This window comes from Pseudophryne corroboree, chromosome 1 (genome assembly GCF_028390025.1).
Source record: "Pseudophryne corroboree isolate aPseCor3 chromosome 1, aPseCor3.hap2, whole genome shotgun sequence".
NCBI lineage: Eukaryota > Metazoa > Chordata > Amphibia > Anura > Myobatrachidae > Pseudophryne > Pseudophryne corroboree.
In genome coordinates, this window is record NC_086444.1 from 724,826,162 (window position 1) to 724,853,452 (window position 27,291).

Consider the following 27,291-nt stretch of genomic DNA (forward strand, 5'->3'; position numbering starts at 1 on the left):
CTGAGGCCTTGGCATCCTGGGCGGTGAGAAACGTGGTTCCGGTATCCATCATTACTGCAGAGGCAACTAGAGACTTGTTGGAGGTACTGTGTCCCCGGTACCAAATACCATCTAGGTTCCATTTCTCTAGGCAGGCGATACCGAAAATGTACACAGACCTCAGAAAAAGACTTACCAGTGTCCTAAAAAATGCAGTTGTACCCAATGTCCACTTAACCACGGACATGTGGACAAGTGGAGCAGGGCAGGCTCAGGACTATATGACTGTGACAGCCCACTGGGTAGATGTATGGACTCCCGCCGCAAGAACAGCAGCGGCGGCACCAGTAGCAGCATCTCGCAAACGCCAACTCTTTCCTAGGCAGGCTACGCTTTGTATCACCGCTTTCCAGAATACGCACACAGCTAAAAACCTCTTACGGCAACTGAGGAAGATCATCGCAGAATGGCTTACCCCAATTGGACTCTCCTGTGGATTTGTGGCATCGGACAACGCCAGCAATATTGTGTGTGCATTAAATATGGGCAAATTCCAGCACGTCCCATGTTTTGCACATACCTTGAATTTGGTGGTGCAGAATTATTTAAAAAACGACAGGGGCATGCAAGAGATGCTGTCGGTGGCCAGAAGAATTGCGGGACACTTTCGGCGTACAGACACCACGTACAGAAGACTGGAGCACCACCAAAAATGCCTGAACCTGCCCTGCCATCATCTGAAGCAAGAAGTGGTAACGAGGTGGAATTCAACCCTCTATATGCTTCAGAGGTTGGAGGAGCAGCAAAAGGCCATTCAAGCCTATACAACTGACCACGATATAGGAGGTGGAATGCACCTGTCTCAAGCGCAGTGGAGAATGATTTCAACGTTGTGCAAGGTTCTGCAACCTTTTGAACTTGCCACACGTGAAGTCAGTTCAGACACTGCCAGCCTGAGTCAGGTCATTCCCCTCATCAGGCTTTTGCAGAAGAAGCTGGAGACATTGAAGGAGGAGCTAACACAGAGCGATTCCGCTAGGCATGTGGGACTTGTGGATGGAGCCCTTAATTCGCTTAACAAGGATTCACGGGTGGTCAATCTGTTGAAATCAGAGCACTACATTTTGGCCACCATGCTCGATCCTAGATTTAAAACCTACCTTGGATCTCTCTTTCCGGCAGACACAAGTCTGCTGGGGTTCAAAGAACTGCTGGTGACAAAATTGTCAAGTCAAGCGGAACGCGACCTGTCAACATCTCCTCCTTCACATTCTCCCGCTACTGGGGGTGCGAGGAAAAGGCTCAGAATTCCGAGCCCACCCGCTGGCGGTGATGCAGGGCAGTCTGGAGCGACTGCTGATGCAGGGCAGTCTGGAGCGACTGCTGATGCTGACATCTGGTCCGGACTGAAGGACCTGACAACGATTACGGACATGTCGTCTACTGTCACTGCATATGATTCTCTCCCCATTGAAAGAATGGTGGAGGATTATATGAGTGACCTCATCCAAGTAGGCACGTCAGACAGTCCGTACTTATACTGGCAGGAAAAAGAGGCAATTTGGAGGCCCTTGCACAAACTGGCTTTATTCTACCTAAGTTGCCCTCCCACAAGTGTGTACTCCGAAAGAGTGTTTAGAGCCGCCGCTCACCTTGTCAGCAATCGGCGTACGAGGTTACATCCAGAAAATGTGGAGAAGATGATGTTCATTAAAATTAATTATAATCAATTCCTCCGTGGAGACATTGACCAGCAGCAATTGCCTCCACAAAGTACACAGGGAGCTGAGATGGTGGATTCCAGTGGGGACGAATTGATAATCTGTGAGGAGGGGGATGTACACGGTGATATATCGGAGGATGATGATGAGGTGGACATCTTGCCTCTGTAGAGCCAGTTTGTGCAAGGAGAGATTAATTGCTTCTTTTTTGGTGGGGGTCCAAACCAACCCGTCATTTCAGTCACAGTCGTGTGGCAGACCCTGTCACTGAAATGATGGGTTGGTTAAAGTGTGCATGTCCAGTTTATACAACATAAGGGTGGGTGGGAGGGCCCAAGGACAATTCCATCTTGCACCTCTTTTTTCTTTAATTTTTCTTTGCATCATGTGCTGTTTGGGGAGTAGTTTTTTGAAGGGCCAGCCTGCGTGACACTGCAGTGCCACTCCTAGATGGGCCAGGTGTTTGTGTCGGCCACTTGGGTCGCTTAGCTTACTCACACAGCTACCTCATTGCGCCTCTTTTTTTCTTTGCGTCATGTGCTGTTTGGGGAGTAGTTTTTTGAAGGGGTGGTCTTCTGTTTGCCGGCGGTCGGGCTCCCGGCGCTCAGTATACCGGCGCCGGGAGCCCGACAGCCGGCATACCGACAATTATTTTCCCTCGTGGGGGTCCACGACCCCCATAGAGGGAGAATAAAATAGTGTGGCGCGCGTAGCGCGCCACCGTGCCCGTAGCGTGGCGAGCGCAGCGAGCCCGCAAGGGGCTCATTTGCGCTCGCCAAGCTGTCGGTAAGCCGGCGGTCGGGCTCCCGGCGCCGGGATGCTGGTCGCCGGGAGCCCGACCGCCGGCCAGCCGTAGTGAACCCTTTTGAAGGGCCAGCCTGCGTGACACTGCAGTGCCACTCCTAGATGGGCCAGGTGTTTGTGTCGGCCACTAGGGTCGCTTAGCTTACTCACACAGCTACCTCATTGCGCCTCTTTTTTTCTTTGCGTCATGTGCTGTTTGGGGAGTAGTTTTTTGAAGGGCCAGCCTGCGTGACACTGCAGTGCCACTCCTAGATGGGCCAGGTGTTTGTGTCGGCCACTTGGGTCGCTTAGCTTACTCACACAGCTACCTCATTGCGCCTCTTTTTTTCTTTGCGTCATGTGCTGTTTGGGGAGTAGTTTTTTGAAGGGCCAGCCTGCGTGACATTGCAGTGCCACTCCTAGATGGGCCAGGTGTTTGTGTCCACCACTTGGGTCGCTTAGCTTACTCACACAGCTACCTCATTGCGCCTCTTTTTTTATTTGCATCATGTGCTGTTTGGGGAGTAGTTTTTTGAAGGGCCAGCCTGCGTGACACTGCAGTGCCACTCCTAGATGGGCCAGGTGTTTGTGTCGGCCACTAGGGTCGCTTAGCTTACTCACACAGCTACCTCATTGCGCCTCTTTTTTTCTTTGCGTCATGTGCTGTTTGGGGAGTAGTTTTTTGAAGGGCCAGCCTGCGTGACACTGCAGTGCCACTCCTAGATGGGCCAGGTGTTTGTGTTGGCCACTTGGGTCGCTTAGCTTAGCCATTTAGCGACCTCGGTGCAAATTTTAGGACTAAAAATAATATTGTGAGGTGTGAGGTGTTCAGAATAGACTGAAAATGAGTGGAAATTATGGTTATTGAGGTTAATAATACTTTGGGATCAAAATGACCCCCAAATTCTATGATTTAAGCTGTTTTTGAGGGTTTTTTGAAAAAAAACACCCGAATCCAAAACACACCCGAATCCGACAAAAAAAATTCGGTGAGGTTTTGCCAAAACGCGTTCGAACCCAAAACACGGCCGCGGAACCGAACCCAAAACCAAAACACAAAACCCGAAAAATTTCCGGCGCTCATCACTAACGATAACTAACACACAAACTATGAGTATAGACGAAACATAGAGGTTAAAATCAGGACATAAACAACACATACCACAAGTGCAATGAAATAATAAATGTGATTAAAGATTAAAAGATGTGTCCGCGCGTTTGTTCTTGTGTCCAATTATGTAGTATTGCTCTCAATCTTAACCCAGTCTGATAATCGTTGTCAGCAGTTGGTCTCTATATATTCACATGACCATTTATTACTATCTATAATATCCGGATTATCTCACTCCTATGTTTATAATTGTGGCTGACAGTATAATTTCAATAGCATATATAATATATTCTGCGAATATCCACACTGTGTATTTCTTATATTATAGGCAGAAAGGTCTGTCTCATTCCCCACTCCCAATGAGGTTCTTTAATAACACTTGGATGGGTCCCACTCAGTCTAGAATGTTCATGTCCAAATATGCGGCCTTGTTAGGGTAGAATATCATTTACTGTATATGTATAGTTTATTCAGTACTAGGCACATCCTTCCTAAGCCTTCTAAGGAGCGTTCATGAAGAATACAGGTTGAATTCCTCTGCCTGAGAAATAGCATGGAGTAACGGCGGAACACGCTTGTGGGCAGCGTGTTTCCGCGTGTTAGTCTATGTCCTTGCTTATATATTAATTCAATGTATAACCAGTTCTGATTTATGTGATTAGTTAGATTCCAATAGCACCTACAGCACTGAATAGCAGGCAGACGGATTAATTAATGATAGAGATCTGTATTCCTAATCAACGCTATATTAACTACTAGATGTTCTGATACAACTCAATGAAGGGATAGCAAGTGCCTGAATTCAGTAGACGTGCAGTATATCTATGTTAGTGAGCAAGTAGTAACAAGCAGTGCTGTGGTTTAAACAGACAGAAATGTAACAATGTTTCATAGCTAATCCTTTAGGCTACCTGCTTGTCATGTGGAGACACTTATGATACAATCTAACAAATGCCAATAGATTAAACGTTATAGTATCAACTTGTGCAGTAGATACATGAATATCATAGGAAATACATCAGAATCTGTGCTATTTGAGAATAACTAGCACAGACAATTCAGCACGTCTATGTCTCTAGAGGTAGCAATAAAGCCAGCAATCTTCAATTCATAAATTACAATTGTTTGGTTACCTATAATTTTAAAAAAAGGGGACGTATTCTTTTTTTCTAACCTAGATAGGTCATGGCATGTGGAGACACATGATACAATCTAATAAATGCCAATAGATCAAGTGTTTCAGTATCAACTTGTGCAGCAGTTACATGGACATTCTAGGGAATACCTCAGAACCTGTGCCATTTGAGAGATAATTAGCACAGATAATCCAGTACATGTATATTTCTAGAGGCAGTAATATAAGCCAACATTGTATAATCTACCATTGATAATCATCTGGCTACCTATAATCAACAAGGGACGTATTCATCCTTCTCTAACCCAGATATATTGAATCTGGTAGTACAGGAGGTGCCCTCCTTAAGAGGGGCATTAGAATTCAGTAAATTGCTGTACAGCTATAATATTTACACTGAGGAGTGAGGGAGGCATTCACTTTCACTATCCGAAATGGCATGATTTCTGATACAATTGCCCTACGTGATTACAGGGAGTCTCATTAAAACCACGAGCACATCAAATACAATTGCATGGAAACACTGGTATACTGTAATCTACTAGCACGGTCTACAACAATAATCCGCACATAAGCACTAATCAATATAGTGAATGTGCTATTTCTCAGGCAGAGGAATTCAACCTGTATTCTTCATGAACGCTCCTTAGAAGGCTTAGGAAGGATGTACCTAGTACTGAATAAACTATACATATACAGTAAATGATATTCTACCCTAACAAGGCCGCATATTTGGACATGAGCATTCTAGACTGAGTGGGACCCATCCAAGTGTTATTAAAGAACCTCATTGGGAGTGGGGAATGAGACAGACCTTTCTGCCTATAATATAAGAAATACACAGTGTGGATATTCGCAGAATATATTATATATGCTATTGGAATTATACTGTCAGCCACAATTATAAACATAGGAGTGAGATAATCCGGATATTATAGATAGTAATAAATGGTCATGTGAATATATAGAGACCAACTGCTGACAACGATTATCAGACTGGGTTAAGATTGAGAGCAATACTACATAATTGGACACAAGAACAAACACGCGGACACATCTTTTAATCTTTAATCACATTTATTATTTCATTGCACTTGTGGTATGTGTTGTATATGTCCTGATTTTAATCTCTATGTTTCGTATATACTCGTAGTTTGTGTGTTAGTTATCGTCACACTATTTTAATTTGACATTAATAAAAGTTAAATTTTAGGAAATTCTTTCAGATGGTCGTGATAATTAGGTCACTCCTCTTCTAGTGCATTGACAATACAGCCCTTTTTTCTTTTTCTCCTTTGACTTACCTTAGCTGTAGTCGGTAGCACCCCCACAAATAATGGTGAATACCTGAATGCAATAGGGGTAATTTTTTGGAGCTTTGTGTTCCAAATCTTGCATCAAAAAATTGTCTGTGTGCAGATACAACCCCATTTTGAGGGTAAAATAGGGAAAGATCAAGATCCACTTCCACCTCGTGCTGAAGCTGCTGCCACTAGTCATGACAGAGACGATGAAATGCCATCAATGTCGTCTGCCAAGGCCGATGCCCAATGTCATAGTAGAGAGCATGTAAAATCCCAAAAAACAAAAGTTCAGTAAAATGACCCAAAAATCTAAATTAAAAGCATCTGATGAGAAGCGTAAACTTGCCAATATGCCATTTACGACACGGAGTGGCAAGGAATGGCTGAGGCCCTGTCCTATGTTCATGGCTAGTGGTTCAGCTTCACATGAGGATGGAAGCACTCATCCTCTCGCTAGAAAAATGAAAAGACTTAAGCTGGCAAAAGCATAGCAAAGAACTGTACGTTCTTCTAAATCACAAATCCCCAAGGAGAGTCCAATTGTGTCGGTTGCGATGCCTGTCCTTCCCAACACTAGACAGGAAGAGGTGGTGCCTTCCACCATTTGCACGCCCCCTGCAAGTGCTGGAATGAGCACCCGCTGTCCAGTTCCTGATAGTCAAATTGAAGATGTCACTGTTGAAGTACACCAGGATGAGGATATGGGTGTTGCTGGCGCTGAGGAGGAAATTGACAAGGAGGATTCTGATGGTGAGGTGGTTTGTTTAAGTCAGGCACCTGGGGAGACACCTGTTGTCCGTGGGACGAATATGGCCATTGACATGCCTAGTCAAATTACAAAACAAATCACCTCTTCGGTGTGGAATTATTTTAACAGAAATGCGGACAACAGGTGTCAAGCCGCGTGTTGCCTTTGTCAAGCTGTAATAAGTAGGGGTAAGGACGTTAACCACCTAGGAACATCCTCCCTTATAAGTCACCTGGAGCACATTCATCAGAAGTCATTGACAAGTTCAAAAACTTTGGGTGACAGTGAAAGCAGTCCACTGACAACTAAATCCCTTCCTCTTGTAACCAAGCTCCTGCAAACCACACCACCAACTCAGTGTCAATTTCCTCCTTAGTCGGGAAAGCCAATAGTCCTGCAGGCCATGTCACTGGCAAGTCAGACGAGTCCACTCCTAACTGGGATTCCTCCGATGCATCCTTGAGTGTAACGCCTACTGCTGCTGGCGCTGCTGTTGTTGCTGCTGGGAGTCTATCGTCATCCCAAAGGGGACGTCGGAAGACCACTTGTACTACTTCCAGTAAGCAATTAGTCAATGTCCTACAGTCCTTTGCGAGGAAGATGAAATATCACAGGAGTCATCCTGCTGCAAAGCGGATAACTCAGGTCTTGGCAGCTGCGGGGATGTTAAACGTGTGTCCAGTATCCACCGTTAATTCACAGGGAATTAGAGAATTGATTGAGGTACTGTGTCCCCGGTACCAAATACCATCTAGGTTCCATTTCTCTAGGCAGGCGATACCGAGAATGTACACAGTCCTCAAAAAGAGAGTCACCAGTGTCCTGAAAAATGCAGTTGTACCCAATGTCCACTTAACAACGGACATGTGGACAAGTGGAGCAGGGCAGACTCAGGACTATATGACTGTGACAGCCCACTATGTAGATGTATGGCCTCCCGCAGCAACAACAGCGGCGGCACCAGTAGCACCATCTCACAAACGCCAACTCGTTCCTAGGTAGGTTGCGCTTTGTATCACTGCTTTCCATAAGAGGCACACAGCTGACAACCTCTTACGGAAACTGAGGAACATCATCGCAGAATGGCTTACCCCAATTGGACTCTCCTGGGGATTTGTGACATCGGACAACGCCACCAATATTGTGCGTGCATTACATGTGGGCAAATTCCAGCATGTCCCATGTTTTGCACATACATTGAATTTGGTGGTGAATAATTTTTAAAAAAACGACAGGGGCGTGCAAGAGATGCTGTCGGTGGCCCAAAGAATTGCGGGCCACTTTCGGCATTCAGCCACCGCGTGCCGAAGACTGGAGCACCAGCAAACACTCCTGAACCTGCCCCGCCATCATCTGAAGCAAGAGGTGGTAACGAGGTGGAATTCAACCCTCTATATGCTTCAGAGGATGGAGGAGCAGCAAAAGGCCATTCAAGCCTATACATCTGCCTACGATATAGGCAAAGGAGGGGGAATGCATCTGACTCAAGCGCAGTGGAGAATGATTTCAACGTTGTGCAAGGTTCTGTAACCCTTTGAACTTGCCTCACGTGAAGTCAGTTCAGACACTGTCAGCCTGAGTCAGGTCATTCCCCTCATCAGGCTTTTGCAGAAGAAGCTGGAGAGATTGAAGGAGGAGCTAAAACGGAGCGATTCCGCTAGGCATGTGGGACTTGTGGATGGAGCCTTTAATTCGCTTAACCAGGATTCACGGGTGGTCAATCTGTTGAAATCAGAGCACTACATTTTGGCCACCGTGCTTGATCCTAGGTTTAAAGCCTACGTTGTATCTCTCTTTCCGGCAGACACAAGTCTGCAGAGGTGCAAAGACCTGCTGGTGAGAAAATTGTCAAGTCAAGCGGAACGTGACCCATCAACAGCTCCTCCTTCACATTCTTCCGCAACTGGGGCTGCGAGGAAAAGGCTAAGAATTCCGAGCCCATCCGTTGGCGGTGATGCAGGGCAGTCTGGAGCGAGTGCTGACATCTGGTCCAGACTGAAGGACCTGCCAACGATTACTGACATGTCATCTACTGTCACTGCACATGATTCTGTCACCATTGAAAGAATGGTGGAGGATTATATGAGTGACCGCATCCAAGTAGGCACGTCAGACAGTCCGTGCGTATACTGGCAGGAAAAAGAGGCAATTTGGAGGCCCTTGCACAAACAGGCTTTATTTTACCTAAGTTGCCCCCCCCCCCCCTCCTCCAGTGTGTACTCCGAAAGAGTGTTTAGTGCAGCCGCTCACCTTGTCAGCAATCGGCGTACGAGGTTACTTTCAGAAAATGTGGAGAAGATCATGTTCATCAAAATGAATTATAATCAATTCCTCCGTGGAGACATTCACCAGCAATTGCCTTTAGAAAGTACACAGGGACCTGAGATGGTGGATTCCAGTGGGGACAAATTAATAATCTGTGAGGAGGGGGATGTACATAGTGAAAGGGGTGAGGAATCAAACGATGAGGAGGAGGTGGACATCTTGCCTCTGTAGAGCCAGTTTGTGCAAGGAGAGATTGATTGCTTTTTTTTTGGTGGGGGCCCAAACCAACCAGTCATTTCAGTCACAGTCATGTGGCAGACCCTGTCACTGAAATGATGGGTTTGTTAAAGTGTGCATGTCCTGTTTATACAACATAAGGGTGGGTGGGAGGGACCAAGGACAATTCCATCTTGCACCTCTTTTTTCTTTAATTTATCTTTGCATCATGTGATGTTTGGGGCCAATTTTTTTTAAGTGCCATCCTGTCTGACACAGCAGTGCCACTCCTAGATGGGCCAGGTGTTTGTGCCGGCCACTTGGGTCGCTTAGCTTAGTCATCCAGCGACCTCGGTGCAAATTTTAGGACTAAAAATAATATTGTGAGGTGTGAGGTGTTCAGAATAGACTGGAAATGAGTGGAAATTATGGTTATTGAAGTTAATAATACTATGGGATCAAAGTGACCCCCAAATTCTATGATTTAAGCTGTTTTTGAGGGGTTTTTGAAAAAAACACCGGAATCCAACACACACCCGAATCCGACAAAAAAATTTCAGGGAGTTTTTGCCAAAACGCGTCCGAATCCAAAACACGGCCGCGGAACCGAATCCAAAACCAAAACACAAAAAATGTCCGGTGCACATCACTAGTCACAGTAGATACTCCTAGAGAGTCCGCTATTGAGCATGAGAGGAATATCTCCAAACACAGAGAACAGCAGGAGAAGAGGTTGAGGACGGTAAGTATACAGGCACTTAAAGGGATGTCCAATCAACCAAGACCCCAGGCCGCTAAAGACTGGAAACGGGCAAGAATATGTTATATTGTAGAAAGGAGGAACATTATGCCAGGGATTATAGGAGTAATGGGACACATAGTAAATATAGACTCCCTAGACAAAGAACACGAGCCACGTTATCAAACACATAGACGGGACCAAGGGACATATAGTAAGAATTTAAACCCATATAGAAAACACTAATTCGGCAAATGGGAAGAACGAGAAAAGTGCAACATTACCCTTTGACAAAACCTGCTGAAGCTAAGATAGGGCCTATATGATGCAAAACCTGTTTTTTTTTCCTAGCAACAGTGGCCCCTGACTAACTTAACTGACAGAGACTTTGTTAAATATGATATACATATATTGTACTCCCGCTCAGGAAGTACAAAGTATGTTAGATACCCACAAAGATTAATGTTGCATTCCACTGTTCTAGATTCATGTCCATCACAGGTAGAGGAAATTATCTCGCAAAATACCGGGTTCCCTATGAACTTAGGATGGACAGGACACTGGATTGATGGCTGGGATAGTCCCAGTAGTGATACAACAAGCACAAACTTTAAAGGGAGTAGACCAAGTAGAGAATCAATTCCCCGTAGTGCCCAATCCAGTTGTCATTTTAATAAAATCCTCTTCACCGCTATAAAACTTATCTGTTACCAACCTCTATTCTGTTTTTCTTCACAGTTTCCTCTTCATCTTTTACGTTCACCTACAGGAGGGTACAATACATGAACCCGATTACAGTTCATACCCCACATGCCTTATTGGTCCTTCAGAGTTCTGCCCAAACCTGGTATATCTCACCAGCACGATGGCACCAGTATTACTGCAATGTGCCTTGTCATGCACAAAGGGTGGAGAATGAGAATACTGGTGAAGGGAAATTGTGTACAGACACTGATATGCATGATGGTGTGACAGCCCGTTGGTGAACGCAAACCTGACATTTTCTTTTATTTCTCTTCTCTTCTCTCTCCTCTAGAGATGTTTTTACCCTACACAACAATTAATCGAAATGCTAAATTTGTGTTCCCTACAGGATAAGGCTGTCTGGAAGGCGAAGGGATATGGTCAGGAGTCCTCAGGACTTTGGAAAGATGGACACGGTAAGTCAGTGGCCCCCAGTGCATATCTCCCAAGCCTAGCTGAGGCGGCACACAGTCTGACTCATCTGGACAAGGAAGGTATGTGCAAATTGGTAAGAGCTTACTGGAGTGCACCAGGGTTCTCTTCTCAGGCGAGCAAGAAAGCAATGACATGTCTTACTTGCTTGAGGAAGAATATTGGTAAGACAATACCAACGGAGCCATCCCATATCCCTCCTACAGACGGACCTTTCCAGGTAATACAAATCGACTTCATACAGTTACCACCCTGTAGAATTTAAAGTATGTTTTAGTATGTTCTGAAGTCTTTTCGAACTGGGTAGAAGCATTACCCGCTGCCACAAATACTGCCGTATTCACTGCAAAGAAAATCGTGCAGGAATTTGTGTGTAGATATGGTATCCCTAAAATGATTGAAAGTGATAGGGGTACCCATTTTACAGGTGAAGTCTTTCACGTCATGTGCAAACTGATGGGTATTTATAGTAAGCTGCATACTCCATACCGGCCACAGGCCAGTGCGAAGGTGGAGAGAATGAATAATACTATTAAGAACAAGCTGAGCAAAGTGAAAGTGATGGCTGAAACTGGACTGTTGTGGCCAGAAGCACTGCCACTGGTGTTGTACAGCATCAGAACCACTCCAGGTCACCGCTTAACTTATCACCTTTCAAAGTTCTTTTTGAACGACAACCCCATGTAATATGACCCCCAGGATGATTTGAAGTGCAATAATGAAATGACTGGGCAATATTTGGTTAAATGAGCCAGCAACTGAGAAACCAGCAAAGGAATCTGAAACTGGCGATTCCTGACCTACCAAACAGTAATTGTCATGACATTGAACCTGGGGATTATGTGATGATTCAAAATTTTCTATGCTCAAGTTGCCTCATTGACAGGTCGGAAGGACCGTATCAAGTTTTATTGACCAGCATGACAGCACTAAAGGTTGCAGAGAGAGACTTGGGTCCACTCGTCCCACTGCAAGAAGGTCGCTGACCCGGAGAAAACTCGTGACAAAGAGAAAGGTGAAGATAACCTCATATCACTAGAGAATCTGTTCCAGGAAAGCTGAGAGGCAGGACTGTTGGACACCTGAGCGTGGAGAACAGCAAAATCAAGGGCGGTTGTCGTAAAATGTTTTCTTTTTTTCATATCCCCCCCCCCCCCCACACTGCATTTTTCTTTTTTTCCCCTTCCTATTTTTCGCCTTAAAGAAATGGATCCACACCAAGAGACTGTGTTCCGGCTTTTTCTTGTGACTCTGTTTTTGATCAGGACAATTTGTTTTTGTGAGGGCCCCCGAGACATCGAGCAAGGATCTGGAATGGGTTCTGATGGAGAGGATGGATTCGTAGGACCCCAGGATCAGCCCATCACTTTGGTTAAAGCTGGTATCAGTAAGAGATCTGGTATCAGTAAGAGTCACGGAGCTCGGAGGCAATGTGAAGGGTTATTGTCTGATGAATACTGCATATGAAGGTATTGCGACAACATAATTGAAGATGGGTGCATCCAGAGATGTCAGTCATACAATAATACCGACATAAGCGGACATCCTTTGAGTGATTACCACTCATTAGTTGGTACGGTCTTAAACCAAACAGAATGCTGGGTGTGCTCGCAAGTACCTCAAGGACAGAGTAAGACGGGATTAGTGCCATACCCTTTAACAGTAACTGAGGTACTCGAATTACAGGTGTGGGGGGGGGGGGGGAGACAGGTGGACTAGAAATTCAACATATCTAGGCCCCCTAGCTTGAAGCTCCACCAGTACCACGTAGGTAGGTCACTGTTGTGCTTTAACGTGTCCAATTTCCGGAAACCAGGAAATTGGGAACTGACTTGGAATACCCAGACAATAACCTTCTCACATAGAGCTGATAAAGTACCCATCAACTCCGAACTTGTACGTAAGATAGCCACAAGTGGGAGGTATTTCTGATACAGGTAAACACGCGAGATCAAAAACATGTGGAATGGAAAAGTGTTGCAGGGATATTGTGCCAACATCATCCAGCCCGATACTTGTATTGAACAAATGGGAGAACTGGGGACCGTTTTTTTCATAAGAAAAATCTGTGATATGGTTTTGTTGCATTCATTTTGTCCCCTATGTCTTTCCAGATGATGCCTACTTCATATGTGAAAGGAAAGCGTACAAGTGGCTTACTCCGAGCTCTGAAGGGTTGTGTTACATTGGCAGAGTACTACCAGAGGTTATGACCATTGCACACGACAAAATGAAAGATATTCACCGCAACGCTCAGACTCCTTATACTCATACACATTATGAACACATTGTCAAGAGACACCTCATAGATAGAACAGAGCCCGCAGCCTCTGATATGATCCATGAATCCACCGGGATTCAAATTCTTCTCGCAGTAGATGTCACCCATACTGCCAGAGGAATTACAAATTATAGGTACATCCATGCGCTAGCGAACTTGATAGATAATATCACTGAGATGTATGATGACACCTTCAGGTATACAGGTAGGGAGCTATAGGCCTCTAAGAAGGATCTGGTCCAGCATAGGATGGTCTTAAATTGTGTCACGGCTGTGACAGGTGGTTACTGTGTTACTCTGGCAACTCAGTATGGTGTGAAGTGCTGTACGTATATTACAAACAGTACCGAAGACCCGACGGAGATCATCGATCAAAAGATGGACGAGATCTTGCAGTTGAAGTGGGAGTTCAGAAGGAAGCACAACCTTACCTTGACGGCTGTGGGTAATGAATTGACCGGCTGGGCCTCATGGTTGAACCCACGCAAATGGTTCTCTGGGTTAGGAGAGTGGGCCCAAAATGTAATTGCAAGTGTGGGAAAGTTTCTCCTCTGTATCCTGGGTGTCGTCATAATTATTGGTCTGATATTTAGATGTGTTCGAATTTTGACGCGGCGCAAACACAGGACAAATTTGATGAGTCTAAGGAGCGAGGGCGTTGTAACATCGGCAGATTTGATTTATGACCCATCCGTAGAAACAGTGTTGTGATAAGGATTGTAAATGAATTTTATGGCCTGTTTCTGTCACCATCTTTCTGTTTTCCCCTCAACCCAGAGACATCCAACCAGAAAAGACTTCAGTATACCCACATTTATGTAAATGTATTTTTATATGTCTTACCCTCATATCTACAATCTTCAGTTAATAACACATATAGTCAGGGCAGAAACTAGGATTTTCGTCACCCGGGGCAAGGCATGAATTTGGCGCCCCCCTCCCGCTTCTGTAAAATGGCCTCCCAGCAGCATGTTCTATTATGTGCCCCCTGTGTGTCCCCATATGTTACATTACATCATTACACTACATGCCCCATACGCTGCACTGCATCACTACACACTGTACTACACCACAAAACATACCCCTATACGCTGCACTACACTAAATACCCTATATGCTACACCACACACACACACACACACACCCCTCCCAACTGCAGCTATGAGGAAAGCAGTTAGGACCCAGTGGAGGTCATAAACTTGGGCCCAAAAATGTAGTGTATCAGATGGGGAGGCACAGGGGTTTCAGAGCAGCCAGCAGATAACACAAGTGACTGCCTCAAAATGGTGCCTCAGTTCTCACACTATAAGGCAGTCCAGTAACACATACACTAACAGCGAAAACTGGGGGCAGCCACTGGGGCTGGGGCAGGAGGAGGCAGAGAGGACTGCGGGCTGTGCCTCATGGAACCCTGATCAGACAGCAGAGCAGGCCGTGCACACAGCGGGAGATAGAGCCGCAGGAAGATCCGGACAGAAGACCCGACATCAGGAGGGCATCATACAGCAGCATGTGAGAGGAAAGTCCATGGTGGACAGCAGGAGGGAAATCTTCCTTCTCATTTATTTTCTTCACTGCGCTTCCCGCTGTCCCTCCACAGCTGCCTCCTATACCCGGAAATCCCGCTGCAGTCAGATGAGGGAGGGGAGGGGAGGCGTGAGGGGAGGGGAGGCGTGAGGGGAGGGGAGAGGAGGCGTGAGGGAAGGGGAGGCGGAACATCTGAAGGGCAGACTCGGACGCGCTGACTGCACCCGTGATCAATGTCTACGGCATCACTGCTGCAGCGGTAGGTCGGTGACAATCAGGGTGGATGCGCATTGCGCGCCCCCTCAACACCGGCACCCAGGTCACATGCCCCCTTAGCCCCCCCTAGTTACGGCCCTGACATAGTCGATAAATGTTATCCACACATAATAGCATACACATACGTCTCCCCTACATGTATCATCAGATAAATGTGCTCCCCATTTGTTGGTATAAGAAGCCAGAAAGGTGAGGGCTAATGGCATTTGCCTAAAAAGAGCTCGGTAGTGTTTGTTTGCCCATGTACAGGCCCTTAATACGGTATGAGAAGGATTTAATGTATACTTCGCAGTACCTTGAAGCTTACTTAGAACATATACGGCACGATGATACATGCCCCTCAGACATTTACTCATACATACACGCTTTTTCCTATCCCATTAGATTATACATTTCCCACCTACAACTCTTCCCGTTACCCAAACTTTGTACATATTGTAAATGTAATATTTCCAGTATTCTTAGTTATGTGTGGCAGTTATTGTTTACTACTAAATGGTGGACTGTCGAAAATATTGTTCCCACATGCATCACGTGCAAACACCACATAGAGTGGCCTCCGTGCGTGTGCATAATCGCACGCTGCGTACATTGGCTCACGAAGTCCTGCGTATTAGCGCATGGTATGAGTAAATACAGTAGCATACGCATTCGCTTGGAAAAGCCACAAAGACATATCTGATATTTAATCCACATGTGCATAATTTACACATAGTCTACACGCACCACACCAGCAAGTTACATTTACTTTGGAAGTATAGCAACAGAGGGATTCAACTTTACAGGATATGAGGGGACAGAATTAGGTTAAGATGTGGTGTTTGGTATCCAGATGTACAGTATTTCAAGGGCAATATTCCGATTGCAGTTTGCAGAATGTAGCACGCTCCTGCGCATATCTATGCGCAGGAATACAATATTAATCTCACACTGTATTTACTGTACTGATATTCGGCGGGAACCCAGTGGAGGACACCTGCAAGTGTACCTGGACCAGGCATCGCCCACCTATTCAAACCGACCTCATGTACTGTAAATGACCAACCCTTTGACCTATGAAAGAAGAGATTACAGTTTCCTTTGTACTATGTTTTGGACAAATGTATAAAAGCCAAGCCTCCTGGCCGGTCCCAGTCTAATTCTCAGAAGGTCATCTTGCTAGACTGACTGCGGACCGAATCCGGGTGGCGCAGGCGAACAATCGTATGTATCCATTGGTTGTAGCTTTTCTCTTGTATTGTTGTATTTCTGTTGTACCCCCCTTTTAAGTAAATATTTGTTGCTGCGTTGGACCACAACATAACATATACAATTGGTGTCGCATTTCTCTCCTGTTAGGGGTTTAAAGTGTATTCGGCCGCACGTGTAGCTACTTTGTGCTTACAGTGTGATGGCGTGCTTACGCAACGTGTACGGATTTCATAGAGGTTTATCACACACACACGGTTAGCGGTCGCAGCAGCTTGAACATTTGTGTATTAAGGTATTGCTTTTTCCTGTAAATTAAACGAACTTAACAGTTGTTAAATCTATCGCACAGCAACGATCCGCTTTGTACCCATATGACGCGCCTGTGCATTGTGGTGCATACGCATGCGCAGTAGTGACCTGATCGCTGCGCTGCGAAAAACAGCAGCGTGCGATCAGGTCAGAATGACCCCTGATGTGCGTTCCGCCATGGTGAAATGCAAACACACGCCATTGGCGGCATGGTGGTCATCATGGTTACGCAAGCTGCTCCGTATGACTTCAGCCTGTTGCCGTTGTTGTTGCTACTTCTTTCTCACCGCCAGCGGTAAGAGTATGTCCTGGGTAGGATAAGTCCATCATCCGTCTGACCATTGTACTGTGCCTTAGCCCTACATTCACTGGGACAGTGGGTAGTGTACAGCTAGGCTAGGTCACTGATGCATAAGATGCTCTGCTAGATGAGTGCATCCTCCTGCTGAAGTTTCAGCAGCTTCCTTTGTGTCTATTTAAAATAACCTGTGTAGGATGGGCCTTTCCTTACTGTCACTTGGGTAATAATAAGGTATGTTATTATAAGAAAGAAACGTGGTGTTATGATCCTGATACTCAGGTCAGGGGAGGTCTTATACGGTGGAACCTGAGTACCAGGACGTAATGCTAGGAAAGGGAAACGGAATGGGAATAGCCCCTGGCACCCTATCTCCATTGTCTTACCCGTGCTGTCAGTTCACTCTTGCGAGACTATGGTTTCTTGGGCCCATGGCAGCCGCGTTTGAAGGGCGGATTACGTCTGCCCAACTCCGATGCCCCCTCAGGTCTTAATGAGAGACAAAGAGTGAACTGAGACAGGGTAATAACAAGGGGCCCTCTAACTAAAACAACAAGGCCAGGGGCTACTGGCTAACCTGAAACTAAAAGTATGCGCGGCTTACCGCCAGGGAAAAGAACAACCAAAATATTCCACTTGTCCACTCTCCTACACGGCACCGCCGAGTACCGGAGAGGACTGTGGAAGCGGAAACCTCCGCAAATGCTCCAGTACAAGAAAACAATACTAAAGCGGCCTAGGCCGCAACACGCGGCAGGGCCGCCACTCACGAAACCAAGTGAGAACCTCAATCGACTGCCACAGGTAAATGAGGACCAGAAGAACTCCTTGGGACCGGGTGACTAACTCCAAGATTCAGGAACTCAGAGAACTGGAGGGACCGGGCACAGCAGACCAGGAACAGACGTTCACCAAACATGAGCAGCATGCAGGAAGCTATCACCGGCGTCTGTGTGAGGCACTGAGGAGGCATATAACAGGGAACCCTCCAATAAGAGCACAGAGCCCAATTACACAAAATGTCGTGCAGCTGCCTTGCTGCACGACCAGAGAAACATGTGTGAACACTTAATTAATCAATAACTGCAACGGGGAACGCGGTCCGCCTGTGGCGTCCCCGTTGCTATGGACCCGGCGGCTCGGCGCGCACTGCGTCCTAGCGTTGCTAGGGACCCGGCGGCTCAGCGCGTACGGCGTCCTAGCGTTGCTAGGGACCCGGCGGCTCAGCGCGCACGGCGTCCCTAGTTGCTAGGCGCCGGGCGGGCAAGGAGGAAGGTGCAGCGGCCGCGGTCGTCGCTCGGAAACGGACCGAGCGGCGCCACGGACCGCGGCGCCTAACAGTACCCCCCCTTGAGGAGGGGTTAAAGAACCCCTAAAGCCAGGTTTCTGAGGAAATTCCTGAAAGAATAATCTCTTGAGTTTAGGGGCATGTAGATCCTTATCCAGGACCCAAGACCTTTCCTCCGGACCATAGCCTTTCCAGTGAACCAAAAAATAAAGCCGGCCCCGGGAAACTTTTGAATCTAAAACCTTCTCTACCAAGAACTCCTGTTGCCCCTGTACATCCACTGGAGATCTACCCTGGGAAGTCCTCCGAGGAAATCTCCTGGAAGAAAAATACTGTTTCAAAAGGGAACAGTGAAAAGTGTTTCCAATTCTGAGAGATCTTGGCAAGCGTAGCCGAAAAGCAACTGGGTTGACCTTCTTAATGATAAGGAATGGTCCAATAAATTTGGGTCCCAATCTAGCCGAGGGTTGTCAGAGCTTGATGTTGCGAGTTGACAACCACACCTTATCTCCCACCTTAAAAGTGCAAGGACGTCGGAGCCTATCAGAAAATTTCTTTTCTCGGAAGGCAGCTTTTCTCAAGGCAAGGTGCACTTTTCTCCAAATTGTTCTGAGATGGGAGGTTAAGATCAACGAGGAGACTGGAGAATGATGGAAAAAAGAGTTGGCTCTAGGATGAAAACCAAAGACTGAAAAGAATGGGGACTCCTTGGTGGAAAAATGACAAGAGTTATTATAAGCAAATTCGGCTAAAGGCAGAAATTCAGACCAATCATTCTGGAAGTTTGGCCGAATACAAGCGTAAATATTGTTTTAATGACTGGTTGACTCGTTCGGTTTGCCCGTTAGACTGTGGATGGTAACCAGATGTTAAAGACAGTTTCATATTCAATGAGGCACAAAAATGTTTCCAGAATCGTGCGATGAATTGCGGACCCCGATCAGAGACAATATCAGTGGGCAAACCATGGAGCCTGAACACATGGCGGAGGAACAAAACTGCCAACCCTTGAGCAGAGGGTAATCGGGGAAGAGCAATGAAATGAGCCATTTTACTAAAACGGTCCACTACCACCCAAATGACTCGAAATCCGGCTGAAAGGGGAAGGTCCACCACGAAATCCATGGATATAGGAGACCATGGCCTGAGAGGAACGGCTAAAGGTACGAGTTGCCCGATCGGCAACGAACGAGGGACCTTATGCTGTGCACAAACCCGACAGGAATGGACAAATTCCTTAACGTCTTTAGAAAGACTAGGCCACCACACCGAGCGAGACACTAACTCCAAGGTCTTAGTGATACCTGGATGACCCGAGACTTTGTTGTCATGAAACTCAGCTAAAACAGTGCCTCTCAAAAATTCAGGGACAAAAAGACGACCAGCAGGAGTAAGTCGGGGAGCCTGGTGTTGAAGCTTGTTTAACTGAGTAAATAAATCCTGTGTGAGGCCTGCCCGGATGACTGAAGATGGAACTATGGGGGTAGTAACAGGATTGCTATTGTGAACCGGAAGAAAGCAACGAGACAGGGCATCAGCTTTCGTATTCTTGGAACCAGGCCTGAAGGTGATAATAAACCTGAAACGAGTAAAAAACAATGCCCAACGTGCCTGCCGAGCATTAAGCCGTTTAGCTGACACAATATATTGCAGGTTCTTATGGTCAGTAAATACTGTAATAGTATGCCTAGCTCCCTCCAGCCAATACCTCCACTCCTCGAAAGCCCATTTTACTGCCAGTAATTCTCGATTACCAACGTCATAGTTGGATTCTGCGGAGGAGAATTTCCTGGACATGAAGGCACAAGGATGTAATTCCTGAGACTCCGGATCTTCCTGAGAAAGGATAGCCCCCACTCCAACCTCTGAGGCATCAACCTCAACAATAAAGGGGAGCTCCGGATTAGGGTGTCTGAGGACAGGAGCCGAGACAAAGGCCTGCTTCAGGGCCCGAAAGGCAGACTCAGCTTCAGGCGACCAATTGGAAGGATCCGCTCCTTTTTTAGTCAATGCTACTATAGGAGCGACCAGATCAGAAAAGGTATGAATGAACCGCCTATAATAATTTGCAAACCCTAAAAAGCGCTGAATTGCTTTTAAATTAGTGGGTTGCGCCCAATTAAGGATGGCCTGGAGTTTTTTCGGTTCCATGAAAAATCCCTGAGGAGACATAATGTACCCCAAGGAGGACACTTCTGTGATGTGAAAATCAAATTTCTCAAGCTTAGCGTATAAATGATTCTCCCGTAGTTTTTGAAGAACCAGACGCACCTGGGTAACATGTTGTTCCATAGACTCAGAGTATATAAAAATGTTGTCTAAATAAACGACTACGAACTTCCCTAGGAAGTCACGGAGAACATCGTTGATGAGGTCTTGAAATACCGCAGGAGCATTTGACAGCCCAAACGGCATCACCAGGTATTCATAGTGACCCGACTGAGTGCTGAAAGCCATCTTCCACTCATCCCCAGATCTTATTCGGATGAGGTTGTAAGCTCCCCTAAGATCGATTTTTGAGAAGATCACGGCGGAGCGTAACTGATCAAAAAGCACTGAAATCAATGGCAAAGGATAGGTGTTCTTAACATAAATTTTATTCAGAGCTCGAAAATCAATACATGGTCTGAGCGACCCATCTTTTTTCTCAACAAAGAAAAAACCTGCACTCAATGGAGATTTCGAAGGCCTAATAAAGCTTTTTTTCAGGCTCTCCTGAATGTAATTATCCATGGCCGTGGTTTCTGGCCCGGACAGGGCATATAATCTCCCCTTAGGTAAAGTGGCACCTGGAACTAACTCTATCGCACAGTCATAGGACCGATGGGGAGGCAGAATGTCCGCATTGCCTTTGGAGAACACATCGGCAAAATCCTGATATTCCACAGGAATAAGTTCTGGGACGACTGCCGCAACCCGGACTGGATGGGAAATACATTCCTTAACACAAAAAGGACCCCATTGGGAAATCTCCCTAGACCGCCAATCAATGGTGGGATTATGAAAGGCAAGCCAGGGGTGACCCAAAACTACAGGAACTGCCGGACAATGTGGAAAGTAAAATTCTATGTCTTCTGAATGTAAGGCCCCCACTGTCAGCAATACTGTAGGTGTGCGGTGAGTAATTTTCCCATTGGAAAGCGGACCCCCATCCAAGCCGTGCATGGTGATACGTTTATCTAATGGTATCTGTGGAATGCCTAAAGCCTTAGCCCAAGCTAAGTCTGTAAAATTTCCTGCAGCTCCACTGTCGACGAAGGCCGACACCAATGAACTGAGGCTGCCAAAGGAAATCTTAACAGGAACTAATAGAGAATCTTTAGAGGAGATTAGCTGCAGACCCAAGTGAACCCCCTTACAAATCACTTGGTCAGAGCGTTTCCCGACTTGTTCGGGCAGTTGCGAGCAATATGTCCCTTACCACCACAATACAAACAAAGACCAGAACTTAATCTTCTGGTTCTTTCCTCTGGGGACAGCCGGGAGAGACCCATCTGCATGGGCTCCTCGACGTCCTCAGGAAAGGTATAAACACAAGGAATAGGCCTAAAAGTTGTTCCTCTTTCAGCCCTCCGCTCTCGGAGACGACGATCTATTTTAATAGCAAGCTCCATGAGTTTGTCGAGAGTCTCAGGAGCGGGGTACTGAAGGAGACTGTCTTTAATAAGTTCAGACAAACCGAGGCAAAACTGACTGCGCAGGGCCGGGTCATTCCAGCCACAGTCGTTCGACCAACGGCGAAATTCGGTACAATACACCTCTGCTGGATTTTTACCTTGTTTCAGGGCACGCAGGTGACTCTCAGCTGACGCCTCTCTATCTGGGTCATCATATAACAGGCCTAAATATTTAAAAAAGGCGTCTACTGATAACAAAGCAGGATCACCTGTTCTTAACCCAAACGCCCAGGTCTGTGGATCACCCTGGAGCAACGACATAACAATCCCAACCCGCTGAGACTCAGTACCAGAGGAACGAGGCCTTAAACGAAAATAAAGCTTACAAGCTTCCTTAAAATTAAAAAAATCTTTTCGGTTACCCAAAAAAACGGTCAAGTAAATGCATTTTTGGTTCTGGGACCACACTCGGGGAGGCTCGCAAAAGATCTTCCTGCGATTTCACCCGAAGAGAAAGGTCCTGAACCATCTGAGTTAGTTCTTGAATTTGGTTAACCAAAAGCTGACCGGGATTTGGCCCTAAACCTGCCGGATTCATGAAGCCGAATTTTTAGACTCACCAAAACAAAAATGGAAAAAATTAAACCCCTTTTTTTTTTTTTTATGTTTTGGGCCGGTGATAATGTTATGATCCTGATACTCAGGTCAGGGGAGGTCTTATACGGTGGAACCTGAGTACCAGGACGTTATGCTGGGAAAGGGAAACGGAATGGGAATAGCCCCTGGCACCCTATCTCCGTTGTCTTACCCGTGCTGTCAGTTCACTCTTGCGAGACTATGGTTTCTTGGGCCCATGGCAGCCGCGTTTGAAGGGCGGATTACGTCTGTCCAACTCCGATGCCCCCTCAGGTCTTAATGAGAGACAAAGAGTGAACTGAGACAGGGTAATAACAAGGGGCCCTCTAACTAAAACAACAAGGCCAGGGGCTACTGGCTAACCTGAAACTAAAAGTATGCGCGGCTTACCGCCAGGGAAAAGAACAACCAAAATATTCCACTTGTCCACTCTCCTACACGGCACCGCCGAGTACCGGAGAGGACTGTGCAAGCGGAAACCTCCGCAAATGCTCCAGTACAAGAAAACAATACTAAAGCGGCCTAGGCCGCAACACGCGGCAGGGCCGCCACTCACGAAACCAAGTGAGAACCTCAATCGACTGCCACAGGTAAATGAGGACCAGAAGAACTCCTTGGGACCGGGTGACTAACTCCAAGATTCAGGAACTCAGAGAACTGGAGGGACCGGGCACAGCAGACCAGGAACAGACGTTCACCAAACATGAGCAGCATGCAGGAAGCTATCACCGGCGTCTGTGTGAGGCACTGAGGAGGCATATAACAGGGAACCCTCCAATAAGAGCACAGAACCCAATTACACAAAATGTCGTGCAGCTGCCTTGCTGCACGACCAGAGAAACATGTGTGAACACTTAATTAATCAATAACTGCAACGGGGAACGCGGTCCGCCTGTGGCGTCCCCGTTGCTATGGACCCGGCGGCTCGGCGCGCATGGCGTCCTAGCATTGCTAGGGACCCGGCGGCTCAGCGCGCACGGCATCCTAGCGTTGCTAGGGACCCGGCGGCTCAGCGCGCACGGCATCCCTAGTTGCTAGGCACCGGGCGGGCAAGGAGGAAGGTGCAGCGGCCGAGGTCGTCGCTCGGAAACGGACCGAGCGGCGCCACGGACCGCGGCGCCTAACACGTGGAATATATTATAATGCAGTTTTGTGTAAAGCATTTCTTTGGTGGTGGGGATGCTACCATAGCAAGTTGGTATAACCAGGAAGCATTGCATCTATTGTACAATAAAGGTTGACACAAGTTGTTGCTGTTCTTAGCAGTACTGCCAAATAGCACTCAAGTCATAGGTTTGGAGTGTATATGTTCTCCATGTGCCTGTATGGGTTTCGCCAGTACTCCGGTCTCTTCCCACAATTCAAAAACATATTTGTTAGGTTAATTGGCTCCAGACAAAAATAACCGTAGTGTGTAAGTCATACTTGCCTACCTGACCCTCTCCATGAGGGAGAAAATGCTCTGTTCCTGGACTTTCCTGGTAATGTATGATTGCCATCACCTGTGGTGAAACACCTTTCTTATCAATGAACTAGCTCACCACAGGTGATGGCAATCATACATTACCAGGAAAGTCCAGGAACAGAGCATTTTCTCCCTCATGGAGAGGGTCAGGTAGGCAAGTATGGTGTAAGTGTATGCATGTACATGGACAGACTAAATGGGCCAAGTGGTTCTCATCTGCCGTCACATTCTATGCTAGAGCAAGCACAAGGTTCGGGCAAGCACCACCATCCGACTCCCCTGAGACAGCCGCAGCATGCACAGCAGCTCTACAGACACAGACTACAAGAAGTACACACAGACTGGTGGAAGTGTGGTAAGTGTATTTTTAGTTTGTTTAATTGCCATTTCAAATCTGGGCTCTCTTCCCTCTCTCTCTCTCTCTCTCTCTTTCTTCTCTCTTCTCTCTTCCTTCTTCCCCACTCTCACTCTCTCTCCCACCATATTTGTCCTCTCTCTTTTGCCCACCACTCTGTCCTCTCTTTTCTCTCTCTCTTTTTATCCAGCAGGCAGAGAAGGCTGCTGCTTAGTATTCAGTGATACAGCCCAAGGGATATGTTAAGCAGAGGGGTAGATTCTGCTAGCCATGGGACTGCCCTGAGCTATTAAATTACTGGAGCTACCCCGTGCATAAGCCCCAGATGCAGGGTAATTCCATAGCTCTGGACGCTTAACCAAGGAGCTATGCGTTAACGTGCGTTAGCTGCGGGCTTACAGCATGTGGAAATTGGCAAATAATTAAATAGCCTCAGGTGTTAAACCAGGAAGCTGCTGCTGCACTACACCCGTGTCTAATTGAATCTCCCCCAAAGTATAAGTGCATATCTGATGGCTCGTGAATTGTCCTACTGTGGTGTAATATTATTATTTGGTATTGAGGTGTTACAGGTATTGGCATATGCAGGGGAGGGACATGTGGGTGTGGGGATCTAGGAAATTGGGATTGGGGGTGGTGTTAAGGGGGGCCCCCCAAAAAATGATTTACTGGGCCCCATGATTTCTGTTGCCGGCCCTGCTTAGGGGAGGTAGTGGGTCCTGGATATTGCAAAGACCCTGAACCTTTTGCAAGTCCCCCTGGGCAGGGAATTCCCACAGGGGGATTAGGTGTGTGATAAAGGTGGGCTATTGTGAGGGCTGGGGATGGAGAGATAAATCACTGACCCTAAGCTAAGAGGTGATGTTCTGCAAGGGATTCGTTGTGGGAATTGCTATGTGTAATTGTAATACTGAAGCATGCTCTGCTGTTTAAAACCCATTCTGTTCAATAAACCAGCATTAGTTTTCATCTACCACTATGCCCGAGTGATCTAGAACCCAGTATCTTCACAGCATGTGTAGTCCTATGATTCATACCCTTTATTGAAGCAGCTTTCCAAAGTGTGGGTATTTATCTGATTGTTCAACTGTGAAAGTGGGAATACACAATTTCTGAAACAAATGGGGGAGGGATGTCATTCAAGAGTCAGCTGTGTGAATTTTAGCTTTTAATGACATCGACTTTCACTAGATACAACTGTACACTGAGTCTTATTATTTATTTGTCAATATTTATATAGCGCACACATTATGCAACACTTTGCAGAAATTATTTTAGTCATTTGCATCAATATTTGCCATAGTGGAGTTTACAATCTATGGGGGTCATTCCGAGTTGGTCGTAGCTGTGCTAAGTTTAGCACAGCTACGATCCTTAACTCAGACATGCGGGGGACGCCCAGCACAGGGCTAGTCTGCCCCGCATGTCAGTGCCGCCCCCCCGCACAAATACAAAAGCATCGCACAGAGGCGATGCCTTTGTATTTGAGGAGTAACTCCCGACCAGCGCAGCTTCTGCGGCTGGCCGGGAGTTACTCGTCGCTCCCGCTGGCAGCAGCGGCTGGGTGACGACACGGCCCGGCCCCCGAACGGTCCGGCCACGCCTGCATTGGCCGGACCGCTCCCCCTAAACGGCGGCTAAACGCCGACGTTCAGCCCCCTCCCGCCTAGCGAGCGCCTCTGTCTCAGAGGCGATCGCTAGGCAACGATGACTGACATGCGCCGGCACAGTTCCAACCTGATCGCACGGCTGCGAAGAAGTGCAGCGTGCGATCGGGTCGGAATGACCCCCTATATTTCCTGATGTGCAAAATGCAAGAAGCACTTCTGCTAAGGGTGGACCTAACTCTTTACAATAAGTGCACCAATATTGGGTCTTATATCTACAACTGATCTAAATTCCCTATCACATGGACACACATATACATACACAGGTTACTTTTTGGCAGAAGCCAATTAACCTACCAGTGTCTTTTTAGAAAGTGGAGAAGCTGGACGAAATCCTCGTAAACGCAAGAAAGACATACAAACCCCACACAGTGACTGGTCAGGGATTGACCTAATGACCTCAGGACTGTGAGGCAGTAATGCCAACTGTGCTGCCCAATATGGTTTTTACCAGATTTCCATGTATACTAAGCCCTGGACACTGGGGCTTCAGAGCGGAGGGTAACGCCAATTTTTGGTGGTGTTAGTCTATAGAAGCCTATGGGCTTCTTTCCGCATTCTTCCGAAGAGGGATCCATTTAGATCCCCCCAGCACTCCCCGCAGCCTCTGCGTCTCCAAGGGCCAAAATTCGGAAGTCACGGCATTCCAAAGGGCAGTTCTTTTCAGAAGAGCTGTCCTTTGTGATACTAATCGCATATGTTAGTACATCTACAGTTAGTATGTATGAGATGTTTGGCAGAATGTACCACCCTTGGTTAGTAAATCCCGCCGTGAACCCATTTAAAAATCCATATTTTCCACCTGAAAGAGCTTTTCTGCCTCCTCCAAAGGAAAGATATACTTCAATGTTACACAGTCATCAGGGCATGTCCTGGACCTTGACCATTTTCTGATTACAGTAAATATGGCTTAACATGCTACCCTCCTGCTAACCCCTGGGTGGGCATCCTAATATGTGGGTGGTACAAACTAAAAGCACTGTCTCCCTTAGCTACACTTAATACATTCCTCTTCTATAATCTACTGCTGTTCCTGCTCCTCTGACAATGACGATGGGTAGTTGACCATTATTAGCCACTGATTAGTGACCTGATCAATGTTTACTTTTGACCTGTCAGTGTATGAGACACACAACACTGACAGAAAAAAGTAAATTGCGATCTTAAAAAGTCAGACTTGCAAAATTATATATTTTTTACTTGC

At 46.6% G+C, this 27,291-nt stretch overlaps 1 protein-coding gene across 3 annotated transcripts in view; it reads right to left on the minus strand.

Annotated features, from left to right (window-relative positions):
* Nucleotides 1-27,291, minus strand: part of ATP8B3 (ATPase phospholipid transporting 8B3) — a 937,871-nt gene that overhangs the window by 557,182 nt on the left and 353,398 nt on the right. The gene's annotated exons all lie outside the window — the stretch shown is intronic.